The 17,180-nt window shown below is 40.0% G+C and overlaps 1 protein-coding gene across 7 annotated transcripts in view; it reads right to left on the bottom strand.

The window, feature by feature from the left end:
- Window positions 1–17,180, bottom strand: part of CCSER2 (coiled-coil serine rich protein 2) — a 178,846-nt gene that overhangs the window by 149,793 nt on the left and 11,873 nt on the right. The window contains exon 1 of one of the 7 annotated variants that reach the window (XM_066243981.1): window positions 2,632–2,728. The exons of the other annotated variants lie outside the window; for them this stretch is intronic. The gene's annotated coding sequence lies outside the window, so the exon portion shown is untranslated. Of the gene's footprint in view, window positions 1–2,631; window positions 2,729–17,180 lie in introns of those variants that run through there. 7 annotated transcript variants of the gene reach the window in all.

Below are 17,180 nucleotides of genomic sequence, written 5' to 3'. Positions count from 1 at the left end.
ATGGGAAGAAATATTCAAAGTAATGCAGAACAAGAGCCTACAACCAAGACTACTTTATCCAGCAAGGCTATCATTTAAAATTGAAGGAAAAATAAAAAGCTTTCCAGACAAAAAAAAAACGCAAGGAATTCACTACAACCAAACCAAGGCTGCAAGAAATGCTAAGGGGCCTGCTATAAACAGATCAAAGGAGAAAAAGAACATAGCAAAAGAGGAATACAGTTTTAAAGAATAAAATGGCAATAAACAATTACATATCAATAACCTTAAATGTAAATAGATTAAATGATCCGATCAAAAGACATAGGGTAGCTGCATGGATAAGATAACAGGACCCATACATATGCTGTCTACAAGAGAAACACCTTAAAACAAAAGATGCACATAGACTGAAGATAAAAGGATAAAAAAATATTTCACACAAATGGAAATGAAAAAAAGCTGGGGTAGCAATACTTATATCAGACAAAATGGACTTTAAAACAAAGACTATAGTAAGAGATAAAGAAGGTCACTATATAATGATAAAGAGAGCAATCCAACAAGAAGATATAACCGTTATAAATATGTATGCACCTAATATAGGAGCACCTAAATTAAATATATAAAGTAGACTTTGATGGATTTAAAGGGCGAGATCAACAGCAATACTATAATAGTAGGAGATTTCAATACACCATAAACATCACTAGATAGATCCTCAAGAAATAAAATTAACAAAGAAACAGCAGACTTAAAGGACATACTAGATCAACTCGATTTAATAGATATCTTCAGAACCTTTCACCCTAAAGCAGCAAAATATACATTCTTTACAAGTGCTCATGGTACATTCTCTAGGATAGACCACATGTTAGGGCAGAAAAGCAGTCTCAACAAATTTAAGAAAACTGAAATTATATCAAGCACTTTCTCTGATCACAATGGCATGAAACTAGAAATCAACCACAACAGAAAAACTGAAAAATACTTAAACACTTGGCAACTAAATAGCATGTTATTAAATAACGAATGGGTTAACAATGAGATCAAAAAAGAAATTAAAAAATTCCTAGAAACAAATGATAATGAGTATACATCAACTAAAAATTTATGGGACACAGCAAAAGCAGTCCTGAGAGGGAAGTTCATAGCATTACTGGCATACCTCTAGAAGCTAGAAAAAGCTCAAATAAAAAACTTGACTCTGCATCTGAAAGAACTAGAAAAAGAACAGCAAGTAAAGCTCAGAGCTAGTAGAAGGAAGGAAATAATAAAAATCAGAAACAAATGACATAGAGGCTAAAGAAACAATAAAGAGGATCGATGAAACCAGGAGCTGGTTCTTTAAAAAGGTAAACAAGATCGATGAACCTTTAACCAGACTCACCAAGAAAAAAAGAGAGAGGACTCAAATAAATAAAATTAGAAATAAGAGCGGAGAAATAACAACTGACACAACAAAAATACAAAATATTGTAAAAAAAAATACTATGACGAACTGTATGCCAAAAAAACTAAACAACCTAGATGAAATGGACAAATTCCTTGAAACATATATCTTCCAAAAATTAATCTGGAAAAATCAGAAAACCTAAATAGACCAATTACAATAAATGAGATTGAAACAGTTATCAAAAAACTCCCAAAAAGGAAAAGTCCTGGGCCTGATGGCTTCACAAATAAATTCTACCAAATATTCAAAGAAGAACTAACTCTAATCCTTCTCAAGCTATTTCAAAAAATTCAAGAGGATCGGAAGACTTCCAAGCTCCTTTCATGAGGTGAGTATAATTCTGATTCCAAAACCAGGCAAGGACAACACAAAGAAAGAAAATTATAGGCCAATATCCCTGATGAATTTACATGCTAAAATCCTCAACAAAATATTAGCAAACGGATCCAGCAATATATGAAAAAAATTATATACCATGATCAAGTGAGATTTATTCTTGGGAGGCAAGGCTGGTACAATATTCGCAAATCAATCAATTTGATTCATCACATAAACGAAAGGAAGGAGAAAAACCACATGATAATTTCAATAGATGCAGAAAAAGCATTTGATAAAATCCAGCACCCATTCATGATCAAAACTCTCAGCAAAGTGAGAATACAGGGAACATACCTCAACATGATAAAGGCCATCTATGACAAACCCACAGCCAACATCATACTCAATGGGCAAAAGTTAAAAGCACTCCCCTTACGATCAAGAACAAGGCAGGGGTGCTCCCTTTCATCACTCTTATTCAACATAGTTCTGGAAGTCCTAGCCACAGCAATTAGACAAAAAAAAGAAATAAAAGGCATCCAAATTGGAAAAGAAGAAGTAAAACTATCATTATTTGCAGATGATATGATATTGTATATAGAAAACCCTAAAGTCTCAGTGAAAAAAACTACTAGACCTGATAAATGAATTCAGCAAGGTGGTAGGATATAAAATTAATACTCGGAAATAAGAGGCAATTTTATACACTAACAATGAACTATCAAAAAGAGAAATTAAGGAAGCAATCCCCTTTACCACTGCAACCAAAAAAATAAAGTACCTAGGAATAAATTTAACCAGGGAGATTAAAGACTTGTACTCGGAAAATTATAAAACATTGGCCTGAACTGTGGTGGCACAGTAGATAAAGCGTCGACCTGGAAATGCTGAGGTTGCCGGTTCGAAACCCTGGGCTTGCCTGGTCAAGGCACATATGGGAGTTGATGCTTCCTGCTCCTCCCCCCTTCTCTCTCTCTCTTCTTTCTAAAATGAATAAAAAATAAAAAAATTATAAAACATTGATAAAAGAAATCAGGGAAGATACAAAGAAGTGAAAGCATATACCGTGCTCACGGTTAGGAAGAATAAACATCATTAAAATGTCTATATTACCCAAAGCAATTTATAACTTCAATGCAATACCAATTACCAATGACTTACTTCAAAGATATAGAACACATATACCAAAACTTTATATGGAACCAAAAGAGATAACGAATAGCCTCAGCAATCTTGAAAAGGAAGAATAAAGTGGGAGGTATCACACTTCCGGATATCAAGTTATACTACAAGGCCATTATACTCAAAACAGCTTGGTACTGGCATAAGAACAGGCATATAGATCAATGGAACAGAACAGAGAACCCAGAAATAAACTCACAGCTCTATGGACAACTGATATTTGACAAAGGAGGTAAGAGCATACAATGGAGTAAAGACAGCCTCTTTAATAAATGGTGTTGGGAAAATTGGATAGCTACCTGCAAAAAAAAATAAAACTAGACCACCAACTTACACCATTCACAAAAATAAACTCAAAATGGATAAAAGACTTAAATGTAAGCCTTAAAACTATAAGCATCTTAGAAGAAAACATAGGCAGTAAGCTCTCTGACATCTCTTGCAGCAATATATTTGCCGATTTATCTCCACAGGCAAGTGAAATAAAAGACAGGATAAACAAATGGGACTATATCAAACTAAAAAGCTTCTGCACAGCTAAAGACAATAAGAACAGAATAAAGAGACAAACTACACAATGGGAGAATATATTTGACAATACATCTGATAAGAGGTTAATAACCAAAATTTATAAAGAATTTGTAAAACTCAATACCAGGAAGATAAACAATCCAATCAAAAAATGAGAAAAGAAATGAATAGACACTTCTCCAAAGGGGACATACAGATGGCCAATAGGCATATGAAAAAATGCTCAACATTACTAATCATTAGAGAAATGCAAATTAAAACCACAATGAGATATCACCTCACATCTGTCAGAATGGCGCTCATCAACAAAACAACACAGAATAAGTGCTGGCAAGGATGTGGAGAAAAGGGAACCCTCCTGCACTGCTGGTGGGAATGCAGACTGGTGCAGCCACTGTGGAAAACAGTATGGAGATTCCTCAAGAAATTAAAAATCGAACTGCCTTTTGACCCAGCTATACCACTTTTAGGAATATACCTCAAGAACACCATAGCACTGTATGAAAAGAAGAAATGCATCCCCATGTTTATGGCAGCATTGTTCACAATAGCGAAGATCTGGAAACAGCCCAAGTGTCCCTCAGAGGACGATTGGATTAAAAAGCTTTGGTACATATATTCTATGGAATACTACTCAGCTATAAGAAATGATGACATTGGGGAGGAGGAGGGGTACAAAGAAAACTGGATAGAGGGTGACGGAGGACGATCTCTCTTTGGGTGATGGGTATGCAACAGAACTAAATGACAAGATAACCTGGAAATGTTTGCTTTGAATATATGTACCCTGATTTATTGATGTCACCTCATTAAAATAATAATTTATTTATTAAAAAAAAATGATGACATTGGATCATTTACAACATCGATGGGCCTTGATAACATTATACTGAGCGAAATAAGTAAATCAGAAAAAACTAAGAACTATATGATTCTATACTTAGGTGGGACATAAAAATGAGAGTCAGAGACATGGACAAGAGTGTGGAGGTTACGGGCTGGGGGAGAGGAGGGGGAGAGGAGAGGGAGGGAGTTGGGGGAGGGGAGGGGCACAAAGAAAACCAGTTAGGTGACAGACTTTGGGTGATGGGAATGCAGCATAATGAAATGTCAAAATAACCTAGAGGTGTTTTCTCTGAACATATATATGTACCCTGATTTATCAATGTCATCCCATTAAAATTAATTAAAAAAATAAAATAGGGAAAAAAAAGAACTCTCCAAGAATATAGGCAGAAAAAGTATCACTTTATAAAGAAAATTTTAAAACTTTGGAATAAGCAAAAGAAATTACTGGATATCCTTACAATGAATTGCTGGAGCCTAAGGGATAATTTAATCCTATAGGAATTATCATTGGCTATTTTACAATTCTGTAAAGAGGATAACATGTAGAAAACTAATGGTAATGCCTACAGTTCTTGTCTGCAGACATGCAAGAAAGTTTTCCTGAAGTTGCCTTCCTTCCATCACTGTGAAAGAAGCCAGCTTTGCATGCACTTGCAAATTCACTTCAATATTCCTGATCTAGGCCCTGGCCGGTTGGCTCAGCAGTAGAGCGTCGGCCTGGCGTGCGGGGGACCCGGGATCGATTCCCGGCCAGGGCACATAGGAGAAGCGCCCATTTGCTTCTCCACCCCACCCCCTCCTTCCTCTCTGTCTCTCTCTTCCCCTCCCGCAGCCAAGGCTCCATTGGAGCAAAGATAGCCCGGGCGCTGGGGATGGCTCCTTGGCCTCTGCCCCAGGCGCTAGAGTGGCTCTGGTCGTGGCAGAGCGACGCCCCGGAGGGGCAGCGCATCACCCCCTGGTGGGCAGAGCTTCACCCCTGGTGGGCGTGCTGGGTGGATCCCGGTCAGGCGCATGCAGTAGTCTGTCTGGCTGTCTCTCCCTGTTTCCAGCTTAAGAAAAAAAAAAAAAAAAAAAAAAAAAGAATATTCCTGATCTATAAATATACCTGTTCTTTGCAATCTCCTTTGAACCAGTTATAAGATCTCTCTGACTACCTTACGTTAATAAGATTTTTTAAAAAATCTTTATCATATGTTCATTTGATATCTGAATAGAAGTCATAATTTTATTCTCTTCTAAAATGTATCCTTTTTTTTTTTTAAGATTTTATTTATTGATTTTAGAGAGAGGAGAGCATGAGAGAAAGGGAGGTGGGAGGAGCAGGAAGCATCAACTTGTAGTAGTTGCTTTCTGTACGTGCCTTGACCAGGCAAGCCCGGGATTTTGAACTGACGACCTCAGTGTTCCCAGTTAACTGTTTATCCACTCTGTCACCACAGGTCAGGCTAAAATGTATCCTTTTATAGCACGGAAACTCCACCAAGACACCTGACAGAGCTGGGTCATTTCTTTGCCAGAGTGGCAGACCTCGTAGCTTAAGCCTAGACATGTCTTTGTCTTCCAGAAGTGAATCAGGAACAGCAACAGAACTAGGCTACCTCTTTCTATTTTAACTTGTCTCTCTTCTAATTTAGTTTTGTTTTAGTTCTTATTTATTTTATGGAAAGTTATTCCCCATTGGTGATAATAATGATTGTGAATTTGTTTTATGGACTGCCATTTAGTAATCTCTATAAACTAATGGTTTACACTGACCTATTCTGTGTTGGAAGAAAAAGGATAATCTGATTCATTAATCACTTGTTTATTTATCTCTTTTGTTTACCTATGTTGAACTCAAATCAATTTAGAATTTCATTCTGACAGAAAGGAGAATAGCTTTTTGTATCTGGACAGATCTGGTATTATATTTCTGCACTAATTATACAGCCAAGGCTAAAACTCTAGAACCAAAATGTCAATATTTGTATGGCTATGTGTCTATAATTCAGAAAGGTCTTGACCTTTCTTTATGAATATATAACGCTTTCCTACCTTTAGAGGGTAATAATAAATTGTACTATATAAACTCTTAAAGCAATTCTGTCCTGATTGGCTTATCAAGATATATATGCACTTACACAAATTAAATATTACCAAAATTCTCAGAAAATAAGTAAACTGATCTAATATTTTAATGTATTATACTTTTAAAAAATTACTCTTACAGAAACTAACTCAGAAAGGTTTCAAAAATCAAGTTCACACCTGACCAGAAGGTGACGCGGTGGATAGAGCGTCAGACTGGGACACAGAATACCCAAGTTTGAAATCCGGAGGTCGCCTGCTTGAGCTCAGGCCATCTGGCTTGAGCAAGGGGTCACTCAGTCTGCTGTAGCCCCCCGGTCAAGGCACATATGAGAAATCAATCAATGAGAAACTAAGGTGCTGAATGAAGAACTGATTCTTCTCACCTCTCTCCCTTCCTGTCTGTCCCTATCTGTCTCTCTTTCTGACTCTCTCTCTGTTTCTGTCAAAAAGAAAAAAGAAAATCATGCCTCCCAGGAACAACAAAATAAAACCTCAAATCCATTGTACAAAGATCACACTTCTCTACTTGGTTCTGTACTCTGCCTTTGCAGTACTATGTATTCAAGCCAAAATGCATTATTTGTCATTCCCCAAAATCTATCCTATATTTTCTTCCTTTTATGCTTTTGCTAAATTTGTAAAAGACCCCTTAAAGGCCCACCCTCAAGGGCCAAAATCTCTACATCTACAAACCTTTTCAGCTAACATTAGTCTTGCATTCTTCTCTATCCCCTTCAGGCCAATAATATAGCTAAGTCTGTGTTACAATTGTGTGCATGTCTATTTAACCCATAAGAAAGTAAGCCCACTGAGAGCATAAACTGAGTCCCATATAACTGGGGCCTGTTATAGGACCACAAATTGGATAGATCTTTAACTTTTAAGTAATTCATAATCCTTTAGTGCAAATGAATTTAATAAATAGTAAGTCAAGACTCAAAAATAACTTTGTTTTGTGGGCCTGTGATTGACTGGTAGTATGTCAATATGTAGAAAACAATTCTGAAGTCAAATGTAGACTCTTATAAAGTATCATGATCAAGCAATAAAATTGGCCATCACAGAAAAAGTGACACTGGCAATATACATGCTCGATGACTGTTAGTCCCTTTTTTTTTTTCTTTCTTTCTTTTTTGACAGAGACAGAAAGAAAGTCAGAGTTAGGTATGATAGATAGGGACAAAGAGACAGGAAAGGAGAGAGATAAGAAGCATCTATTCTTTATTGCAGCTCCTTAGTTGTTCATTGATTGCTTTCTCATATGTGCCTTGACGGGAGGACAATAGCAGAGCAAGTGACCCCTTGCTCAAGCCAGCGACCTTGGGCTCAAGCCAGCAACCTTGGGCTTCAAGCAAGCGATCTTAGGGCTCAAGCTAGCAATCATGGGGTCATGTTTATGATCCCATGCTAAAGCCAGCGACCCCGCGCTCAAACTGTTGAGCCCATGCTTAAGCTGGATGAACACGCGCTCGAGCCGGAGACCTCGAGGTTTGGAACCTGGGTCATCTGCGTCCCAGTTCGACACTCTATCCACTGCGCCACTACCTGGTCAGGCAGCCCCAATTTTGATAATGGTTTTTACCATAAAACACACTCCCACACATACAAACACTTTCAGGATAACCATAGGGAAACTGGTAGTGATATTAGATATAATAGTCATTTTGCAAATAACTCAGATAAAAGATTCTGTCCTTCAGTGAGTCGGTCTGTAAGACAGAAAGGCTTTAACATTTTTCCAATTGTCACAAGTACATTGAGTACAGAATGGTCTATTCTTTCACTTCTCTGCACCTCTATTTTACTCTCCAAAATTAGGGTAATGTATGTTACCTAGTAAGAACATCTTAAGTATTAATAACTTAAGAGTCACAAGATAAGCCCTCAAGAAAGACATACTGTTACTACAAATTGGAGTGTCTGTCTTGGAAAAAATTACAAGATTAGAACCTGAATGCATTATTTCCTATCAACAATATTTATTGATTTCTAAATGTACAAATAACTTCAACCCAAATGATATCAATCATTTCGGACTGTGGTCATAAGCCTAAGCTTGGTCAAGATGGTGAGGTAGGTAACTGATTTACAGCTGAGTTGAGGAAAGGCGACTGCTTGCCAGGAACACAGCTCAGTGCTCTAGCCCCAATGACACTTGAACATTGCAGCCGCTGTGGCCACAATAAGATAATAAGTGCAGGCCCCACTTGCTCACCTCAATCAGGATTTCCTGAGCCTGCAGTGTTGAGAACTGTGCTTGCAGCTAAATGGGGCTGCAGAAGGCAGGGGTGAGGTCTTACTAAAGGTTATGCGCAAACTCAACCAGCAAGAGCATGGACAATTTGGACAATATAAATAATCTCAAAAATATAATTGAAATAAAAATTATATGCTCAGTAGCTTAATTGAAAAATGTATTTTTAAAATTCTCAGCATATATTTAAGGGAAAAGTGTCATGATGTATGCAACTTACTCTTATGCTTGGCATGTGCAAGACAGATCATAAATATGGATATAAATATATGTATAGGCATATATATGGACATATGCAAGAGAGCACATAATAAACAAATGGCATAAAATATTAACAAGTGAATCTGGATAAAGACTATTCAGATATTCTTTGTACTACTCTTGTTCTCGCAACTTTTCTCCAAGGTAAAATTATTTCCAAATTAAAAAAGAAATTAAAGCAGTCAGTCCTAGACTTCTTCATGCTAACGAATTCAAATTCTCTTCAACTCATCTCCTATGTACTGTCCCCAACCAAGCATCTTGCCTGCTGCATAAAGAGATGGCTCTATAAGGAACGGACTACAACAGGATTTCGCAATTTGCAATCTTACATGAAGTACAATGTCTACATCTCTGCTTCCTGGATATACTGCATCCTATGTCCTGACCTGTATCAGGCTGCTAGGTGACAGCTCATCAGTTTTACTATTTCTATTCTCACGTAATATATAACAAAAAGTCTCACTGTAGAATGAGCAAGTTCATGTGACATCTGCCTGAATTAAGTGCCTTTCCTATGTGCTCTCATATCTCTCTAGGTATAGCAATTATCTGACTATTTTATTTTTAAAATCACATCTACATGCATTCTACTTTGTCTATTGGATTGGGACCTCCTTGAGAACAAGCACTAAAACACATCTGGGTTTTGAAAATTCCCAAAGACTATCATAATATGTAGAAAAGATAGTCAATAAAAGTGATTGAGTGAATAATTTACTGGAACATAAATATGTTATGGCTGCAGTTTTACTAAAAGTTGTTCTTGTTTTTAACCTGGAACACAGCAGCACAAAAGTCTATAATTCCACAGAAGGAGACATAACATCCAGGGGTTTCTGATAAAAAACAAAAAATGCCAATAACACTAGGCAAAACCCCAAAGTTGTGTTTATCTCAACAACACAACTATAACTTTATAAAATAGAATTGAAAAAGAGTAAAAAGGTATCTTGGGCTAAGGTCCAAGTATCAACAATATCTTAAAACCAAAGTGCATTTATATTTAACCTATCTTAGCAGCTAGTCAATACCATGAAAGGCGCACTTCAGTAATAAGAAAATACACGGAATAATATTCTAGAGCAGTGGTAGTCAACCTGGTCCTTACCAACCACTAGTAGGCATTCCAGCTTTCATGGTGGGCAGTAGTGGAACAACCACAGTATAAATAAAAAGATAGATTTAACTATAGTAAGTTGTTTTATAAAGATTTATTCTGCCAAACAGCGAAAATCCGACATCAAGTACTTGGTAAGTATATATGCTTTAACTTACTGTAACTCTGCTTTATAAATTTTGTAAAGTAAAGTTACTTCCCTACTTTATAAATCACCATTACTGTGAAACCGGTGGGGGCGGTTAGAAAATTTTACTACTAACAGAGATACAAAAGTGGGCGATAGGTATAAAAAGGTTGACTACCCCTGTTCTAGATAGAACTTTGTTCTATATTTTCAGACTCTTTAAGTAAATATGTAATAAGAATATTCATCTTAGGACTGACCAGTGGTGGCTCAGTGGATAGAGCATCAACCTGAGAACAAGCACTAAGGTTTGAAATCCCAGGTTCATTTGGCTTGAGCATGGGGTCACTGGCTTGACTGTGGGATAATAGACATAACCTCATGGTCACTGGCTTGAGCCCAAAGGTCCCTGGCTTGAAGCCTAAGGTCACTGGCTTGAGCAAGGGGTCATTCGCTGAGCTGTAGCCCCAGCCCCCTGCCCCTGTCAGGGCGAAGAATTGATGCTTCTCATCTTTCTCCCTTCCTGTCTGTCTATCTCTATCTGTCCTTCTCTCTGACTCTGTCTCTGTCAAAAAAAAAAAAAAAAAGTTAAAAACCAAATGCTTAAAGGATACTTTGGAGCTTGCAAAATTAACAAAACCTAGCAGGACCTGATTCTCTTTTGGCACTTACAAAGGGCAAAACCAGAGATTCAGATCCAAATATTGATAAATTAACACTGTTTGTCCTTCCGGTCCCTTGGGAACCAGCTTTGCCTTTGTTTCATGCCTACTACTGGCAGAAGTCTACTTGTGGTTTATGACTGTTTCTCACCTGCACTCATGAGAGCTTCCTGATAGTTGGCACATTATTTCCATGTCCTGCCCAAAGTTCCTGATCTGGACTCAACCAGTTACCCCAATGCTGCAGCCACACTGGGCTCTTCAGCCCTCTCCTATTATGAATAGGACAGTACAATGTAGTCTACTGAGCTGGGAACCCTGTCTACATCCTTGGTGTCTATTTCCCTAGTTCCCTTTAGATCTCCTCAACTCATGGAATACAATGCACAGGTCAATTTGTTGTAACTCTCAAATTTACCCTGTCTTCTCTAACACTATCTCATTTCTCAATCTGGAATCTTACCATCTCTGGTCAGTATTCTAGCACATGTTCTTAAGTTCCTGCCTTCACTTCTTTCCCCTTCAATATATCCTTAATACTTTTCCCAGAGTTAATAGTCAGAATATGAATCTGATCATGTCCCTCTTCAATTTCGAATTCTTCTGGCCCTGGCCAGTTGCCTCTGTGGTAGAGCGTCAGCCAGGCATGTGATGTCCTGGTTTGATTCCCGGTCAGGGCACACAAGAGAAGCAACCATCTGCTTCTCTATCCCTCCTCCTCTTACTTCTCTCTCTCTCTCTCTCTCTCTCTCTCCCCCTTCTTCCTCTCCCTCCTTCTCCCCTCCTGCAGCCTTGGCTCAATTAGAGTGAGCTGACCCTGGGTGCTGAGGATGGCTCCATGGCCTCTGCCTGCGGTGCTAAAATGGCTCCAGTGCCAATGGAGCAAGGGCACCAGATGGGCAGAGCATCGCCCCCTAGTGGACTTGCCAGGTGGATCCAGTCAGGGCACATGTGGGCGTCTGTATCTGTCTCCCCTCCTCTCACTAAAATAGAAAGAGAGAAAAAGGGAGACAGAGAGAGAGAAAGAAAGAAGAAAGAGAGAAAGAGAGAGAGTAGCTCTTCAAATAACAAATGCTATAAAATAGAACTAACAACCGCAGATGATACTCCCTTGGCTCAGAATGCCACTCGCTCACCTTGGCCCACCTTGGGGACTGTCTCTGAAGTTTCCTCCTTTCTTTGTCACCTCTTCCACCTGGAAGCTCCAAGGAAGAACAATATAGGCCAAAGTGACACACACACCTTTTACATAGATATTCCAAGATTAAGTTACACATGAGAAACTAGTGCCAGTATCACAAACCATAAATTCATCAGAAAACTAATAAAGACCAATAACACAGCTGCCCTGGCCGGATGCTCTGTTGGTTGGAGCATCATCCCAAAGCACAGAGCTTGCCGGTTCAACCTCCGGTCAGGGCACACAGGAACAGATCAATGCTCCCATCTCTCTCTTTCTCTCTCTTCCTCTCTCTGAAATCAATAAAATAAACATTAAAAAAAAAGACCAATAATACAGCAAAAGCTAATGTAAACACACTTAATACTTTTGCAAAATATTCACATTAATAAAATTCAATTATTTTAAAATCTGTTAAATCATTTAGCATATAAAGGACTCAAATTTTAAAGTTCTTGTTTCTGCAAACTTTGACTTTTTAAAATGCTATAAGCAAGACAAATTCTAAAATCTACTGTTTGCAAACCAAAAAAATTTCAAGAAACTGAGAGCACGTATACATCTATATCAGGGTTCAGAAAATAATTTTATACTAAACATCTATATCTATATCAGGGTTCAGAAAATAATTCTATACTAAACAACCTATGGTTAGAAAACTTACTAGATGATATAGAGGTACAGTGATGATGTTACCACATCTGTAGCTATAGCACATTAGGCCAGTATCTTCCAGGAATACACAATAACAATATCAGGAGTCTCTCTTGGGTATTAGCTGACAGTTAAATAGCATCTTTTCAAAGTACTACTCAAATATATTAGCTTACAATTCCCAATACTAAAGCTCTCATTTTTGTCCATTTAGTCTCAAGATCTTCCCATAGTTAAATGCTCTTAACTGGCATTTGGAAACCAAGTTATCACTTTCAAACTTTTTATCCTTTTTCTAGCTCGATAAGAAAATGTCCTAGGCCCTGGCCGGTTGGCTCAGTGGTAGAGCTTCGGCCTGGCGTGCAGGAGTCCCAGGTTCCATTCCTGGCCAGGGCACACAGGAGAAGCACCCATCTGCTTCTCCACCCCTACCCCTCTCCTTCCTCTCTGTCTCTCTAAATTTCAGGTTTTACACTAGATAATCACATGTACATTCTAAGTAGCAAAGCATTGAAGAGAAAAATGGGCTGAGGCTAGCCTGTGGTGGCGCAGTGGCTAGAGCATCAACCTGGAATGCTGAAGCAAGCACTGAACAACTAAAGTGAAGCAAAAATGAGTTGATAATTCTCGCTTCCCCCCACCTCTATAAAATCAATAAAACATTTTTTAAAATTCAGCTGAGGAAATGAAGACAGCAAGGAGATAATAACAAACATGTTCAAGAAAGCATGGCAGGCCTGGCCTGTGGTGGCGCAGTGAGTCAAGTGTCCACCTGGAATGCTGAGGTCTCCGATTTAAAACCCCGGCTTGCCTGGTCAAGGCACATGTGAGAAGCAACTAGTACAAGTTGATACTGGCTGCTCCTCTCCCCTTTATCTTTCTCTCTCTCTCTTCTCTTTAAAATCAATAAAAAAAATCTTAAAAAGAAAGAAAAGCATGGCAGAAAGAAAGGTAAAAAAGAAATCAGCCTGAAACCTCAGGAATCGTAACCATTAAGGGAAAGGAGTCAGTAAAGACAGCTGAGAAAGAATAGGTAAAAAAGAGAAATAGGAGAGAGTGCTGTCATAAAGACAGGAAGAAAGGGTGTTAAAACATGGGCGCCCTGGCCGGTTGGCTCAGCGGTAGAGCGTCGGCCTGGCGTGCGGGGGACCCGGGTTCGATTCCTGGCCAGGGCACATAGGAGAAGCACCCATTTGCTTCTCCACCCCCGCCCCCCTTTCCTCTTTGTCTCTCTCTTCCCCTCCCGCAGCCAAGGCTCCATTGGAGCAAAGATGGCCCGGGCGCTGGGGATGGCTCCTTGGCCTCTGCCCCAGGCGCTAGAGTGGCTCTGGTCGCGGCAGAGCAACGCCCCGGAGGGGCAGAGCGTCGCCCCTGGTGGGCGAGCCGGGTGGATCCCAGTCGGGCGCATGCAGGAGTCTGTCTGACTGTCTCTCCCCATTTCCAGCTTCGGAAAATAAAATAAATAAATAAATAAATAAATAAATAAATAAATAAAAAACAACCATGGGCATGGCCTGACCAGGCGGTGGCGCAGTGGATAGAGTGTCAGACTGGGATGTGGAGGACCCAGGTTCAAGACCCCGAGGTCACCAGCTTGGGCGCAGGCTCATCTGGTTTGAGCAAAAAGCCCACCAGCTTGGACCCAAGGTCACTGGCTTGAGCAAAGGGTTACTCAGCCTGCTGAAGGTCCGCGGTCAAGACACATATGAGAAAGCAATCAATGAACAATTAAGGTGTCACAACAAAAACCTATCCTGATGATTGATGCTTCTCATCTCTCCGTTCCAGTCTGTCTGTCTGTCTGTCCCTATCTATCCCTCTCTCTGACTCACTCTCTGTCCCTGTAAAGAAAAAAAAAACAAAAAAAACATGGGCATGATCATATAAAAAGTTCACAATGGATTTAACAATTAGGAATTATGTCCAAGGATAGATATAATTTAATTTCAGTAAGTAGAAGAAGAAAGAGTAAAAACACTGTTGGGAGGGAAATGACTCAAATAAGCAAGACAAAAAGGTAAAATGTGGGCCCTGGCTAGTAGCTCAGTGGATAGAGCATTGGCCTGGCATATGGACGTCCCAAGTCCAATTCCCAGTCAGGGCACACAGCAGAAGCAACCATCTTCTTCTCTCTTCTCCCTTTCCTCTTCTCTCCCCCTATCCCTCCCGCAGTCAAAGGCTTGATTGGTTTGAGCATGGCACCAGGCGTTGAGGATAGCTCGGTTGGTCCAAGTGAATCCGCCTCAGGCACTAAGAATAACTCAGTATTCGAGCATTAGTAAAGTATTAAGTGTGTTTACAACAGAATGTAGAAGAGTTTTGCTAGAACAGAAGGTTCAGGCAGAAGACAAGAAAGGAAGTCTAGGCCAAAGGCTTTGTGTTCCATATTTTATTCTATTTTGGACTTCACTTCACTCTGTGAGCAAGAAGAAGAAAGGTAGCTTTTTTATTTATTTATTTATTTTTTTTTTTTCTGAAGCTGGAAACAGGGAGAGACAGTCAGACAGACTCCCGCATGCGCCCGACCGGGATCCACCCGGCACGCCCACCAGGGGCGATGCTCTGCCCATCCTGGGCGTCGCCATGTTGCGACCAGAGCCACTCTAGCGCCTGAGGCAGAGGCCACAGAGCCATCCCCAGCGCCCAGGCCATCTTTGCTCCAATGGAGCCTTGGCTGCGGGAGGGGAAGAGAGAGACAGAGAGGAAAGCACGGCAGAGGGGTGGAGAAGCAAATGGGCGCTTCTCCTGTGTGCCCTGGCCGGGAATCGAACCCGGGTCCTCCGCACGCTAGGCCGACGCTCTACCGCTGAGCCAACCGGCCAGGGCCGGTAGCTTTTTTTTTTAAGACAACTACTCTGATGACCAGCATCCAAGCTGAACTCGAATGATAAGAGAGTTAAGGCAGGGCAAGCTATTAAGCAGTTCTAAGATTACCTAAACATAGTTATGAGGGTCTAAAAGAGGCTGGCAGTAGCCAAAGAATAAAGGCATAATGGAATATCAGGTGCCCTAGATATTCCATTACTATATTATTATCCTTATCACAGAGTATCATAATCATTTGTGGACTGGGACCCTCTCTTATTCAGCTCTTTTATTTTTATTTATTTTTATTGTTTTTTTAGGGAGAGAGAGGGAGGAGAGAGATGAGAAACATCAACTTGTAGTTGTTTCACTTTAGTTGTTCACTGATTGCTTATCATATGTGTCTTGATCGGGTTAGGGGCATGGGACTCAAGCAGAACCAGGGCCCCCTGCTCAAGCCAACAATGTTGGGCTCAAGCCAACAACCTTGGGCTTCAAGCCAGCGACTCTGAGCTCAAGCTGGCACCCACATTCAAACCGATGAGCCTGCACTCAAGCCGGTGACCTCAGGCTTTTGAACCAGGGACCTCACTGTACCGGGTCAATACTCTATCCACTGTGCTACCTCCAGTCAGGCCAGCCTTTATTTAGTAGTAACAAATCAGAAGCACCAGCAGTGGCCAAAAATGTTTGTTGAATTATATACATAATAGAACTCATTAATGATAAGATATAGAAATGAGACTAAAAAATACTGCAGAGAAAACTAAGTAACTTACAACATAGTGATATAGAAAACACTAATAGAGAAGTCAAGATCAAGTTTAAGTAATGAATTTAAGATATGTTTAGGATAAAGGGCATCTAGTGCCAACATCCAAATAGAAATGTCAAAGATAACAAAATGACACCACAGAAGAAAATATTCAGATATTCAAACAAAATAAGAGATTTGAGATATATAATGAAATCATCAACAAATCTCTTTAATTGCTCATAAGAAGAAATATTTAATAAAATGTTAATATCCTAAGACACTTTGGAGTATGATTCTCTTTAAACATACTATCTGAACTGCTCATCTCTATATTTTGTACAAAATAAGTTAATGTAAAAGCCCAACCGAATGGGTCAATCAAAACTAGTTCAATGTTGCCCTGGCCAGAGAGCTCAGTCAATTAGAGCACCATCCTGACGCATAGAGATTCCCGGTTCGATTTCCAGTCAGGGCACATACAGAAACAGATTAATGTTCTGTTTCTCTCTCACACATGCATCCTTTCTCTCTCTCTAAAATCAATAAAATAAACATTAAAAAAATAAAAAAAACTTGCCCTGGCCGGTTGGTTCAGCGGTAGAGCGTCAGCCTGGCGTGCGGGGGACCAGGGTTCGATTCCTGGCCAGGGCACACAGGAGAAGCGCCCATTTGCTTCTCCAGCCCCCCTCCTTCCTCTCTGTCTCTCTCTTCCCCTCCCGCAGCCAAGGCTCCATTGGAGCAAAGATGGTCCGGGCGCTGGGGATGGCTCCTTGGCCTCTGCCCCAGGAGTTAGAGTGGCTCTGGTTGCGGCAGAGCAAAGCCCCGGAGGGGCAGAGCATCGCCCCCTGGTGGGCAGAGCTTCGCCCCTGGTGGGCGTGCCGGGTGGTTCCCGGTCGGGCGCATGCTGGAGTCTGTCTGACTGTCTCTCCCCGTTTCTAGCTTCAGAAAAATACAAAAATAAATAAATAAATAAAT

This window comes from Saccopteryx bilineata, chromosome 9 (genome assembly GCF_036850765.1).
Source record: "Saccopteryx bilineata isolate mSacBil1 chromosome 9, mSacBil1_pri_phased_curated, whole genome shotgun sequence".
Taxonomy (NCBI): domain Eukaryota; kingdom Metazoa; phylum Chordata; class Mammalia; order Chiroptera; family Emballonuridae; genus Saccopteryx; species Saccopteryx bilineata.
This window is presented reverse-complemented; position numbering and strand designations above follow the sequence as displayed.